This window comes from Pseudopipra pipra, chromosome Z, assembly GCF_036250125.1.
Source record: "Pseudopipra pipra isolate bDixPip1 chromosome Z, bDixPip1.hap1, whole genome shotgun sequence".
In the NCBI taxonomy this organism is placed as follows: Eukaryota; Metazoa; Chordata; class Aves; order Passeriformes; family Pipridae; genus Pseudopipra; species Pseudopipra pipra.
The window spans coordinates 52,186,100-52,199,596 of record NC_087581.1 but is presented as its reverse complement, the minus strand read 5'-3'; the positions used below and the strand labels follow the sequence as shown (position 1 = coordinate 52,199,596).

The 13,497-nt window shown below is 38.1% G+C and overlaps 1 protein-coding gene across 1 annotated transcript in view; it reads left to right on the top strand.

Moving 5' to 3' along the window:
* Positions 1-13,497, top strand: part of ARB2A (ARB2 cotranscriptional regulator A) — a 261,570-nt gene that overhangs the window by 133,115 nt on the left and 114,958 nt on the right. The window lies entirely within an intron of this gene.

Sequence of the window (13,497 nt, the reverse complement as noted above, 5' to 3'; positions counted from 1 at the left end):
GACGGGGAGAGAAAATATGTCAAAAGACTTGTGGTTCAAATTAAGAACAGAGAGATCACACAGCAATTACTCTTATGTGCCAAACTGAACTCAACTTATTTCCAATTGTCAACGGTGCAAGATAATGAGAAATAAGAACAATCTTAAAGCACCTTCCCCCCACTCCTCATTTCCTCTTGGGCTCAAGTTCACTCTCAACTTCTCCACCTTCCATCCCTGAGCAGCGGAATTGCATGGGGAATGGGGACTGTGGTCAATTCATCACGTTTTCTCTGTCACTCCTCACTCACTTCCTGCGCTTCAGTGTGGGATATTTGCTCCGAGTGGATATTTGGTTCGCCATGGGCCTCCATGGTCCAAGCTCCCTGCTGTTGCACAGTTTTTTTACTGTATCTTCAGTATGTTCTCACAGAGGTGCCACCACCACTGCCGATGGGCTTAGTCTTGGTCAGTGATGGTTCCACCTTGGAGCCATCTGGAGCTGGCTCCATCCAACATGGTGGAAGCTTCTGGTATCTTCTCGTAGAATTCATTCCCGTAGCCTGTCCCCTACCAAAATCTTGATTTGCAAACCTGATACAGAGGATTATGTTATTTCCTCACACTCTTTTCCTTAAAGTCTTGATTAACATCTCTGTTATGTACTTTAATGAGCACACTGCTGGCTTCACCACATGGATGCACTCTGCATCTTGCTTTTGCCACTCACGCAAAGTTATCTCTTACCTCTCAAATAGCAGGGGATAACAAACTCACGGAAGGAAGACTTGAGACATTAAGCAGGAACAGGTGCACAATCAATAATGCTTCTGTCTTTTCCTGATAAATGTTATTCGCTTTGCAACATTGTTGATGAGCAATCTGGATTTTTTTTTTAGAGGCTCTGGTGGTGAGATGGCATGTCAAACCCCAGCAAACAGCTGAAATGGTATTTAGCATTTATTTTAAAAATGGGAGACTTTTGTTGGGACATTGTCTATTTTCATCCTAATGTAATATTTTTTAGCAAACTCAAACTTGCAATGAGAATTGTTAGAGGACTAATCTGTAAGACAGACAATATATGTGCATTGTGATATAGAAAAGTTCAACAAAAGGAACTAAAAGAGTAGAAATATTTTTCATTAAATCACAGTAAGATGCAAGTCTCCAAAACTAAGTAATGGTTTGAATGGGGGAAGGTTGCAGATGTTCAATCCACTTAATCCTTGTTTTAAAATACATCAAACAAATGGCGTTTTCTAATAATGGATTGACATGGCATCAAGGACCGTTTATAACAGTAACAAAAGTGACATCCATGTGATTTTTGAGGGTGTATTTTTCTTATCCCACCCACCAGCATAGACATAGATTACATATTTTATATAAGATACATATTATTCTCGAGATCTTCAGTTATTTCTGGAATTTTTGTTCTGTTTTTGTTCCGTCTATAATCTCAATTGAAATAAGACCCTCCTGTGTTTGGCCTATGCTGCCAGAGTTAGTTGCTCCCAATTTTCCAGTTAGGTCAACCAAAAAAATTAAGATATGATAGAGGGTCAGTGGAAGAAATTCATATCAAAACAACTGCTCACTATGTCATTATGACAACCTTCTGTAACAAATGTGCTTCTGTTTTAACTTATGACAATTAATTGCTAAAAGTAATTTAATCTGACAGTGGCAAGGTGTTGAAAGACTCCTGAAGATGTCATAAAAGCGACCTTTCTGCCCATAAGCAACCAAAAGTCATTTTTAACAAGAAGCCTCAAAAACGGTACAACTTCTTTTGTACTTTGTTAATTAGTTATTGATTTGAAACAATGCTCTGCCAAATATTGTCAGATTAGCTAGACGCCAGCAAGGTCAGAGTGTAACAGTCTAGTCCTGATAATCTTATGGTATATAAGAATTCTTTTTTACTTTGAACCTTTTGTTCTGATATCCTGAAAATTACATTTCCTGGCCTTAGCATCTCTGCTAATTTAAAATACAGCCAAGCTGTCTGTTATGTAGTTGGATATTTTGAGTTGTTAAAAAGATGACACTGTGTTAGAAGAAAATTGCTGTTGATCTAATATCTAATGATCTTTGATGATGGTAATGCACTACTGCTGCAATGCCAACGCCCTTGCTAATCTGGGTGGAAAAGAGCCTGTTTTAAAAAAGTAATCAACATGAAGGAATCACAAGGTTCAAGCCAGAGGTACAACAAGTAAGTCCTGAGGTTGTTTAGCAACTCATTGGGATGAAAGATCATTTCATAACTTACATTATTGTGAAACAAAAATAATGGAGGTGAGTCTGGATGGGAAAACAGAGTAGCATAATTCAGATTTGAATAGCTCAACATTCAACTTTTCAGATTATTAAAATGAGAACCAATAGAAAATGCAAATCTGAATTTCAGATTATGTTTTTCATCCATTTAGATAATTATTTTATAAGCTAATTGTGGTTACTTCAAATACAATTAACTAGAGTACTCTACATATTAAGAGACTTTAGTAAATCTTTATAACTGTACATTAAATAAAAGTGTATTGGTTTCCTTAAAGCACTGAGCACTTTGCTGTCTTTATTAGGAGAAATCAAATAGCTTTGAGCCTGTTAAATCTTTCTTTCACTTAAATAACTGCTCTTGAGTGTAATTATTAGAGACAGAGGAGTGAAGAAGAAAAATACAGAGCAAAGCCATTCTATTTAGTTTACCTTGTGCAAGAGGTATATACTCTGTAACAGAGACTTTACAGCTGAAGTTTGTTCTGAAACCATAGATGTTAATGAAAATACTAAGTTGTTGTTTTACTTAAATGTGTTGAAGTTTGTTAGATTCATTGTTTCCTGTGGTGGGGAAATCTGCATTTTTCTTGGCAAAAATGGTATTTTTCTTGCAATAGCATAGTTTAAAAAAAATTCTGTTTCTCCTTACAGCATATAAACACACTGAAAGAACTGGAAAGTAAAATAGGCTTTAAGTACTTCAGGAAATAGAAAAATAACACTTCTGCATGACTTCCATTAGGAGTTTTTGAATGTTTCAGATGCATTCATTTCAAAAGAAATTGCTTTTAGTGTTGAGAAAAATGCGTGTAATCATTTAAATGACTGGCATGATATCTCTCTTTGTGTCTTGAGAAGATAGTTCTTTTTATAAAGGCATTGTATTCATTTTTATTTACTTGCCCTCACAATTAATCTGTTAATTGCCAGAAACATGACTGGTAGGGAAGACATCTGTGAAGATACAACCTGATGGTTTGTTTAAGAAATATTCTTTTGTTCCTATAATTTTACACGAAAGGCCATCTTTGGTGACATTCATTATGTTAGGCAGAAGTATGTTGTGGCCAGAGTCTCAATCCCTGAGACTGAGTAGTTTGGAAAGAAAAAAATATTAGGAGAGGTAAAAAAGATGCATGTAACGTGTAGGTATCCTTAACAGTGGTATTGTAATGAAATGCAACTGCCTCAGTCTTTGAGTATTTTTTATTAATTTGAGTCTCTTTGGCCAAACTGCTGTGGTTGTTACTTAAATTAGAATATACAAGTCCACCTGCAGAGATTGGCAGGTACCATGTTTAGAGCACCATGGCGTGGGAATTTTCTTGTGAACTGCTCAAGTATTTTTCAATAGGCATGATATGACTGTGCATGTATAATTCTGAGGAATTGTTATTACACCTCCAGTTAGAGGAGTTTCCCCATGCAGGATTTCCAGATTGTTTGCTAGAACATGGTGCTTCACATTCAGGCTTCCTTCACCTGGAACCTGCAAGTTATATGGGAAAGGGAAAAAATATACAAAAATAAAAAATGGAAAAGTCTGTCAGAGAGCTAAAAGGGAAATCAGTAATTTTTCTCTGAAATAAAACTTCCTTTGATTAATTTCCCTCCTTCCCCCTATTCTCTTCTCCTTCTCATCTTGGTGACTCAGCAATGTTCTTGTCTCCAAACTGAAAAAATAACAAATGTCATATTTGTGTTTCTTTACATTCTTGTCTTAATAATAAAATAATTAGCTTATGTGTCTTCTACCACATCGGTCAATTTGGAAATAATATAAACAAAACGTATACTGTAGATATTCAGGGGCAAGATCTGTTTTGAAGGAATGGTTTTAATTATGTACCACCCAGCTCAAAAGGGAGCAACCGGTCCATTAAAAGTAAACCAGAAAAACTCTAGTCATTTAAAATACCAACCCCGAAGTTTTTGGTGAAGATAATAATTAAGATACACTGAGAAACTGATTTTGTCTGATTTTCTTCTTGTTTTTGGTCTCCTTTCCTGCCCTTCACTAGAAGAAAGTCAAGTGGTTTTGGCAGGACATGCTAGACTCCAACAGAAGTAATAATGGGAAAATCCACACTGGAATAACAGCCTGATAAAGTTGTCTTACCCTGGCTGACAAGCAGATGCTTTAAGCAGGGAGATGATGATATAATAACATTTGAGACTTAATTAATTTAGTCTGAAAACTGTGGTTTACTTTATAAACAGCAAATCCTTGCAAGTTAGAAAGTCACTTGAATTTCCAAATAAAAAGCTGAAGGAATAAGGAGAGCATTTGAACAGACCAGCAGAAAGTATTTGCCATGCAGAGAGGCTGAGGCATTGTGGATTGAATGACATGGGTAATGTTTGCTGCTTTCTCTGCATATTTTTGCACAGATCTGCAGCCAGAGTTGTCCTGTTCAGCTCTCTGTTCCAATGCAAAGCTAAGAAATTCCACCTGTAACACCAGCCTTTTAGAAACACTCATATGTCCTTGTCATAACTGCATGGTCCTGACATGGCAGTGCTCCAAAGGCATCCAGTGAAGACTAAAATATAATATTAGGTCTGTGATACGTTAATGCAGCTGAGACACTGGCACATCTCTGAAGAACAGCCGTGGGCACTGACAGCATTGCTCTGTGGTTTTGAGCCATTGTTGAACAGTTTTCAGGCCTGTTGAAATATTTTAAGTGAGGACTTGGGAGCAGGTTCTGTGGTCAAGAGAGTGGAAAGAGAGTTTTAATTTCCAGGGTCAGCTTGTTCCTTGTTGGAGCACTTTGGAAACGAGAGTGGGTTTGGGTTTTTTTAATCCAGAAGTAAGTCTAGGTTATTGGTTGGGAAGTGTATTAGTTGAGGGCTTAGCTGAGAAAATGCTTTTCTGGCTTGGAGTTACTTTGTTTTTTCTCTTGTGTGTAATAAAGCTGGATATAAAGGAGAAAAGTAACTCCCTCCTGCTGCCCCAGGGCTTGTTAGGATCCAAGCTTGCTCTGTTCCCACATATATTTAGAATAGGTCTGAATTTTATTTCCTGACCACCATCACCAGGGAAAGCCCAGCATGCATCTGAAGTGTGAAAAGTGGGACAGGATCTGAAGTTGTCTTGGATGGTAATTGTGGTGGGAGCTGGGGAGAACAGTGGCCCTGGGGAAGAGCCAAAACACAAAACATAAAAAACATGGCTAGACATTGTCAGTCATGCATTAGCTAAAACTTGTAATTTTAAACCTAATCTGAGCAGTCATGCCACAGCAAAATGCTGGTATCACCATTTCCTACCAAGCCAGACCTTCATCCCCTCTGCACTGGTGGGTGTAATTTAAATATTGTCTTACTCTGTGAAATGCATTTTTGCCTTACATCTTTTATTTGGCTTTTAGATATGCCAGATATTGCACATTTCATGTAATACTTGTTTGCTTAGCAGGACTGTTGAGATTGCTTGCTTTTCTGATAAATTTCAGCAGTTTTGGAGGCAGGACTACTCTCCTCTAACTTAATAAAATGTGTATTTAACTACAATATGTAAGACTTCTACTTTTCCTTTGTGCTGTTGACCCTATACACACAACATTACTAGGGCTTCATAAGCAATATTGGGAACACTTCCATCAGTGTCCCACTTCACAAATAAAATAGGCAAAAGAAATTACAAAGAGTCATCTCAAATAGATTTCGGAATAAGGCAGGGATCTCTAATATGAAAAAAGCAACCTTAAGTCACTTTGGCATATTGCTTTCTGAAGGCATGTGCCAAATAATAACTGTGGCTATGCTATTTCTATCTGCAGCTCCATGAATGACTAGACTTAGCTATTGTGATACCTGGTATCTCCTTCTATCTCGAAAGCAGCTGCTACCTACTGCCAGAGTATGTATCTTGCCCCCATCTCAGAAAGTGCCCTTAAAAATACAGTATAATTTTTTTATTTTGCCACTTCTTCCTCCTAGGGAAGTGGAAGTGTCTGGCATTTTTACATCCAAAAGCTCATGATTTAATCCCTGCTGAGGTCAAAAGTAAGGAATTTCTGAATACATATGAATACAGATGCTGAATAAAATAACATCACTCACTGATAATGCGTTTACGTGATTTTAGTGTTAAACCATTGCGGATTCAATGCTCTGTATTTCCATAGAGCTGCATCAGATATTGGTGACCATGAACCCACTCTGCCACCTGCACAGTTGATCAAATCCTGCTGGGTTTTGTGGTTTCAGTAAGGCAAAATATGCAAATAAAATCCATACAGAGCCTGTAGAAGAAGGGAGCAAAAAAAAGTGTCCTCTGTTCACACTTTCAAGGCCAAAGCATCAGCTGTCTATGATTTTATCTCTTCCCCTTTTGTTTTCTCTCAAGTTGTCTCTTTCTCAGTCAACTCGGAACACAGAAATAAAACAACTCCCTTGACCCACTGCTCAGTCAGTCTTCTGTGGTCCTTGCTTCCCTCTGCTCCTTGTATGACCTGCTGAACTGAATTTGAGATGCATGTTATCAAATTTAAGATTTGTTATAAATTTGCCTCCACTGTCACTTTTCCTCCACCGTTATATTCCCCGCTCATGGCTGCTTTGCCTCTGAGATGGTCTTGATGTTCTCTTCTGCAGCCTCCTTTTGCCTGGTTTCTCACAGCTGGAATTACCCCTGTATAGAAGGCAGTCCATCACCGTCCTTCCTGAAAATCCGGTTATTTAAGAGTTCTGCAAGAGCCAACCCATCTTAGTGTGTGCATATCTCCATATATGTAGCATACAGAGTACTGTTGCCTATGTTACTAAATAAGTCAGAAGTACAGTTCCTACTGTTAATAAAATGTCCTCCTGCCTCCTGGGAACACATCTTAGGCTGGAGTAGGGAACGTTTCCAAAATATCTGTGCAATAATTCTCTCAACTCTGTGATTAAAATGGTAAAAAAGATTTTCAGGTAGATGGGGTGCTTCCTAATACACTGGAATTTCTCAGTTAAAGATAGAATCTTTTTTAAATGCCCTGAGCTAGACACTTTCAAGTCTTATCTTTACATACTCCTGCTGCAGAAATGTAATACAAGATCCTTGCTTCCACTTTTCACTTTTACTTTCTTTTCCTGTTTTCAGTTTATATCCTTTCTTTACTTTCATCCTCTTTTCTGATTGTAATGCCGTAGCTACTATCTTAGGTGGGGGTGGGTTGGGGGGAATTACACGCTGACTGTTTTTTTGGCTTCTGTTTTAGCTTTGTTGCCTTCAAACCTGTCCTGGTTTGTGGTCAGGACAGAGTTAATTTTTTCTCAGTAGCCGTGAGGGGGCAGAGCCTGGAGCTGTGTGGGCTTGTCTAGGTTATTATTCTGTAGGACCTCTGCCACCGCTGCAGGGCAAAAGAAAGGAATTCTTGTTGAATAAGAGAAATGGGCAGTGCTCGTCCTCTGCACTGACTCATGGATGGTAGAAAATGCACTGGGAGGGTGGCTGGACTGCTGGAAAAAAGATGAATTGGCAGCACAGTGGGAAACCCATCTGGGCAAGGCTGCCTGGGTAGAGAAGTTGGCTGCAAAAGTACGTCATGTAGATGCACACGTACTAAAGAGTCGGGCTGCTGAAGAACATCACAACAATGGACAGGTGGATTGGCTGCCAAGATTAAAAATTTAATTGTCTCAAAATTAAAGTGTCTCAGGTGGATCTGGACTGGCAACATAAGGGTGAATTATTTCTGGCTCAGTGGGCCCATGATGCCTTCACATCATCAGGGAAGAGATGCAAGAGACAGTTTGGCTCATGATCAAGGGGAGGACACTATCTCTAAAGTTATCTGTAACTGTGAAATATGCACTGCAGTCAAGCAGGCCAAGCAGGTAAAGCCTCTGTGAAATGGTGGACAGTGATTGAAATATAAATATGGGGAGGCCTGGCAGACTGATTACATCACACTCCTGCAAACCCTCCAAGGCAAGTGCTACCTGCTGGCAATGGTGGAAACAACCACTGGATGGGTGGAGATGTACCCTGTGCATCACACCACTGCCCAGAACACCTTCTTGGGCCTTGGGAAGCAAGTCCTGTGGTGACATGACACCTCAGAAAGAACTGTGTCAGACAACGGACTCATTTCAAAAACAGCCTCATAGACACCTGGGCCAGAGGGCATGGGATTGAGTGGGTATATCATACCACCTACCATGCACCAGTCTCTGGGAAAATCGAAAGGTACAATGGACTGTTAAAAACCACTTTGAAAGCAAAGGGTACTGGGACCTTCAAACCTTGGAATCTATATTTAGCAGATTTAAACAATGACAAAAACCTCTTAGACCTTGTCCTGCACTGAGATTTTGGTGCTGCTCTGGTGGTAGCAACCCATCATGTGGGTTCATTATGTTCCACCCTTATGAAAAAGTTTTTGTCTCATGTAAGGCAAATATTTGCAAAAGGGATGAGGAAAATGCAGCAGTTAATAAGTATCATTTAGTACTCATAAGGGTGCTGTTGAAAAAGAATGTTGTTATACTTACATTATATATTAATTTTAAGATAATTATTTTTGGAAGATTTGGGGGGAATTGCAAAAATTTGCCTGACCCATGGCCCCCTAAGGCAATGGGACAAGCTGTATGCAACTGTCAAGGTGGTGCTGGCGGGGAAGGATCTAACAGCTCCAGAGACAGAAGATGTGAGCCTTCTAGCCAGTGTGCAGTTCTCTTGTCCTGTATTTAACATGTGTACCATACTTGTTTACAGTAGCTCATTGAGCTAGAAGGGGAAATTGTTTTGCTGTGATAATGTGTAATTATAGAAACCACCTTCAAATAAATTGTTAAAAAGCTATTCAGCTGTATGGCATATTTCCCTGTTTGCGTGCATTCCACTTTTCACTTTTCCCCAAAAAATGCTATTCCAACTCCTTGATTTAAAAAAAAAAAAGAAAAAAAAAGAAAAAAGTAGAAGGAGAGAGCTGTTCCCAGAGCTGAAAACTAAATTGATTTTTCTTTATTTGAGTTTTTTTTAGTTTTGATGAATTAGAGAATTAGAAGTTTAAGGTGGCATCTGAGCTGCTCTTCCCCAGTAAAGTCAATGGTGGTTCAAAGCCTCCAGCTCTTGTCCCATCTCTAGCTTTCCTAACTTTGCTTAAGGTAGCAACAGGCTACCTTAAAAAAAAGAATAAAGTAAAATTTGGCATTGAAACAGGAAATATGTGGACCTGTCACAGTAAGCACTCTCAAAGGGCAAGCTGCTTTGCAAAGAGCTAATTAACCTTAGGAAATAATTACACAAATATGCAAATGTTGTTTAGATAATTCCATGTGTTATCAACTCAGGTAGTCCATCATAACTGCAGACCTTGCAATGTCTAGGTGTTAGAATCTGGCATAGTTGATAAGGCTTCAGTTGCTGCATTACTTGAGCTTGGTATTTGACAGTTAATGACTGTGGTATTACATTAGTAAATTTAACCTGTTTCTTGAATGCAACTGAACATAACATAGTATTCACCATGTGCACATGCTTATCTGTGTATTCCTAATGGATCCAGCCATTAAAATGCTATATACCTTTCAACTCCTAGCACTAGCAATACTGGAAAAAAATGGCAGACCAAAATCTGAGTTCCCTACCTCCACTTCTCTGTCCAGTGGATGGTCTTGGTATTTGCCCACAATCATTTTCAGTTTTCAGGGACTTAAAAACTACTACAGAGAGAATTTTAAATCTGCAAGTTAGTTTTCTGAAAGCAAAATCTTCTTTTGAAACGAAACATGGAGCAGAATTTTGTACAAGTGTATTTCTGTCAGCACTGCATAGAGCCCAAAACAATGTAGTTATGAGCTGCTGTTCTTGGTGTAAGATCCCCCAAAACTGAGCCCAGCTGATCTAGGCTGGAGGAGCCCAGTGGCTGGCAATGTCTTCTCTTCCAAAAGCTGCTGCTTCAAGCATCTGTGGGAGAGGTTCTGACCCTGGGTTATTAAATGCCTTCAGATATATATGAAACAGAAGTTTATTAATCATTATGATATTATTTTCATAGACTGTACTGTGAAGTTATTTGATTAAATTTTTGATATTAAAATTAAAAGCTCCATATTAACCATATATGATCATTTTTTTGAGCAATCGCTACTTTGGTTTAAAAAGCAAGGTGTTTTTTATATATAGTTAAGAGACTGTTTTTAAAAATACTGGGGAAAAAAGCCTTTTATCACTAGAAAAGGGAATCTGTTCTTAGACTAGTATTTGCCAATACTCATCTCTTCCACATAAATAAGATTTCATTCTATTTCTAAACACTTGTTGATAATTTCTTATTCAGTAAGAATATGTGGCAAGAGCATCTTCTTGATTAGCCCCATGCACCTGTCCTTAACTGAATCAGAACCTAATATCTGATTACTTCTATATTACTTTTGTGGATGCCCCTTTTATAGCAGGATCCAGAATATGTGTTTTCTCTAGCATTCAGGAAAAGGAATAAATCAGCAATCTAAAATCTCTCAGCAATACTTGGGTTAAATGATTTTAATCACCTTTATCTCCAAGGCAATCTTCAGTGGGATTTGCTGCATCCAAGTATGACAGGTGTTCAATATCTTGTAGTCTCCATAGCATTAATAATCACTGATGGTAAATGAGTTATATTTGCTCTGTTTTTATTGGTGAAAAGAACTAAAATATAATAGTTGTTAGGGACAAGACATCCATGTCTTCCAGCTTTCAGTAGCTGGAAATCTAAGTTCAGCTTTTCCAGAACCTTTCCCTCTCAATCTGTTTCACAAACAAGAATGCATTCAGCCTCAGATGCCTTTTGAGGTACAGAGTGTAATTTCTACTGGCTAATCTCCATTCATTTCTGCACAGTCATATAGATAATTATGTAAAGCATGACCAAGAGACCCCGTCTCTATCAAATAATTTAACAATGTCCTATGTAAGTGCATTGAATTTAGCTGTAGTGAAATGACAGAAAGCAACAGCTGCTGAGACTGTCACCTTTCATACTGAAAATGCACCATCCAGCCTCATAATTTAATACAGGCCAGGCAGAGGAGGTTAATCCTCACAGACCCAGCGCAATTTGAAATCCTAAGGAGACTGGCTGTGCTCTGCTCCCACAGCCAGATGTTTCTTGTACAGACGTGGTGCCAGGTTATTCTCTGTCTGAGTTGTTTAAAATATGGGCTTGTTACAAGAGGAAAAAATAAGCAGATGCTCTGAAGAGAGAGCTTTTCTTCTAAGCATATAGGACTCCTCTGAACTCCTTCTCACACATATGTGCTTTTCTTACCTCGTTTAGGGCCTAGCAGAGTATGTACAACAACACAGTTTATCCTGACATTTTATGGCTTTTTTTTAACCAGTAATAAAGGAAACCGTAGTTACAGTCTATATCTAACTCATTCTAGCTAATTCTTTTTGCTTTTATAGAATCTTATTGAATCTTTGTACTGGACTGTGAAGCTGTGCAGTTATTGATTTGTTTACTAGACCACTGGTTATGCTTTAATTGGTGGAAGCTTCTTTGGGCTGAGTTCAGAAGCTTCTTGCTGATATCTTAGTCTTGTGGAATCTGAGATTGTGTGCTTTTCCCAATAGCACGTAGAATAAAAAATACAAAACACCTGAAAATGCTACATGAACCAGAAACAGTCTCCTCTTTTTCTCAGAATGTTAAAGCAGGGTTGGGTAGCTATACAAAAATTGCTGTTAAGAGTATTTATTGTAAAATTATTATTTTTAAAAAGTACCTCCCGTGTATTTAACTAAAATAAATCTTTCAGATAAACTATTAATTTTAAAATTCTCCCAGTGTTTTAATATGTGGTTTCCATCCATATCTTAATTAAAGTACATCACTTTTCCGTAGGAAACTCTGTTCAAGTTATCCTTTAGCTTTATCTTAATAACTGGTCTGTCAATCATATTTTCTTAATGAAATTTCTTTGGAAAAACTTCCCACTTCCCTCACAAAGGAAGGAGTCTTTATCTTCTTTCCTTATCTCTACAATCAAATTTCAAAACAGCAATAAACTGTTTTGATATAAGCCCTTTCCTATACTGAGGTGGTTTACAATAGTTGATACATAATTAGTTAAAACTATGTTCTGTCATAGTCAATCAACAGCAGGATTAAGAGGAATTCAGTGTTTTTGGCTTTTAATCACTGCTGCCACAGAGAAAAAAACATAAAAGCACTTAATTGTTTTAAAAGCTTTGGGTCCAGATCTGTGAAAGATTTGTAGCCATCTCACTCTTAAGAAACAGGGCATGAAAATAGAAGTAAAAACGGAAGTCCACCATATTATTTAGTTGTCTCTCTTCCCACCAATTTTAGACATTTATAAGAGCTTAAATTCTCAGAACTGAGTTGCAGAATGGAACTGCGACCTAAATCACTTCAACATTCTTGGTAAAGTTAGAATAATTACAATAATTCACACTGAGTAATTAGCAGCTTCTGATTGCCAGTGGCTTTTACTGGTTTGTGCTTTTTTTCCCCAAGGAGACAACGCTTTTGTGGTCTGTGTCAGAGTCACCTAAGGGTACGAAGTTGTTGGTGGAGCAGAGCAAAGGGAAAAGGGATGCAAATTTTAGGAAATTACATGACCTTGACTGATCAGCTCTTTCTGGCACTGAAGAGTTTGGAAAGGGGCTGCATTGTTATGCTGGGTGTGTGAAATCCTGGTGGAGCAGGGGACCTAGCAGAGCATCTTACTCTTGTCACCTGAGACTAGACCAGATTTGTAGTTACAACCTTGACAAACTGAGAAATAAGGAAAATACAGTGGAGTACAGTGCTTTCTGAGAGCCTCTAAGGTGTGAGTGTACAACCCCAACTTTTGATGGGAGTGCAGTAAGATCAGTGTAAATCACTCTAGTGCCTTCAGTGATTCTTACATTGGCTGACTTTGACAAAATCTTGTTCAATAATAAGAAAAAGGGTTCCCCTAACTACCAAATATTCCAAAGTAATGGCTGCAACCACACAAGAGGTGTTTTATTTGTGCTTTGTCTCATAATCCACAGTCACAAGAAGTAGCATTTAAAAGAGTAGTTGCAAATACCATAATTTTAATCTTTGGCAGATTTCCAGTGGCCCATAATATGGAAAAAAAAAATGCAAAACCTGAAATTATAGGTGTTTTCCAACCTAAGTGATTCTATGATTCTGTTTTTATATTGCTCCTACCTGGTTTTATTTGTTTTATCAGACTAAGGCATAACTACTTTAAACAAGCCATCAGCGAACAAACGTTTGACAAAGA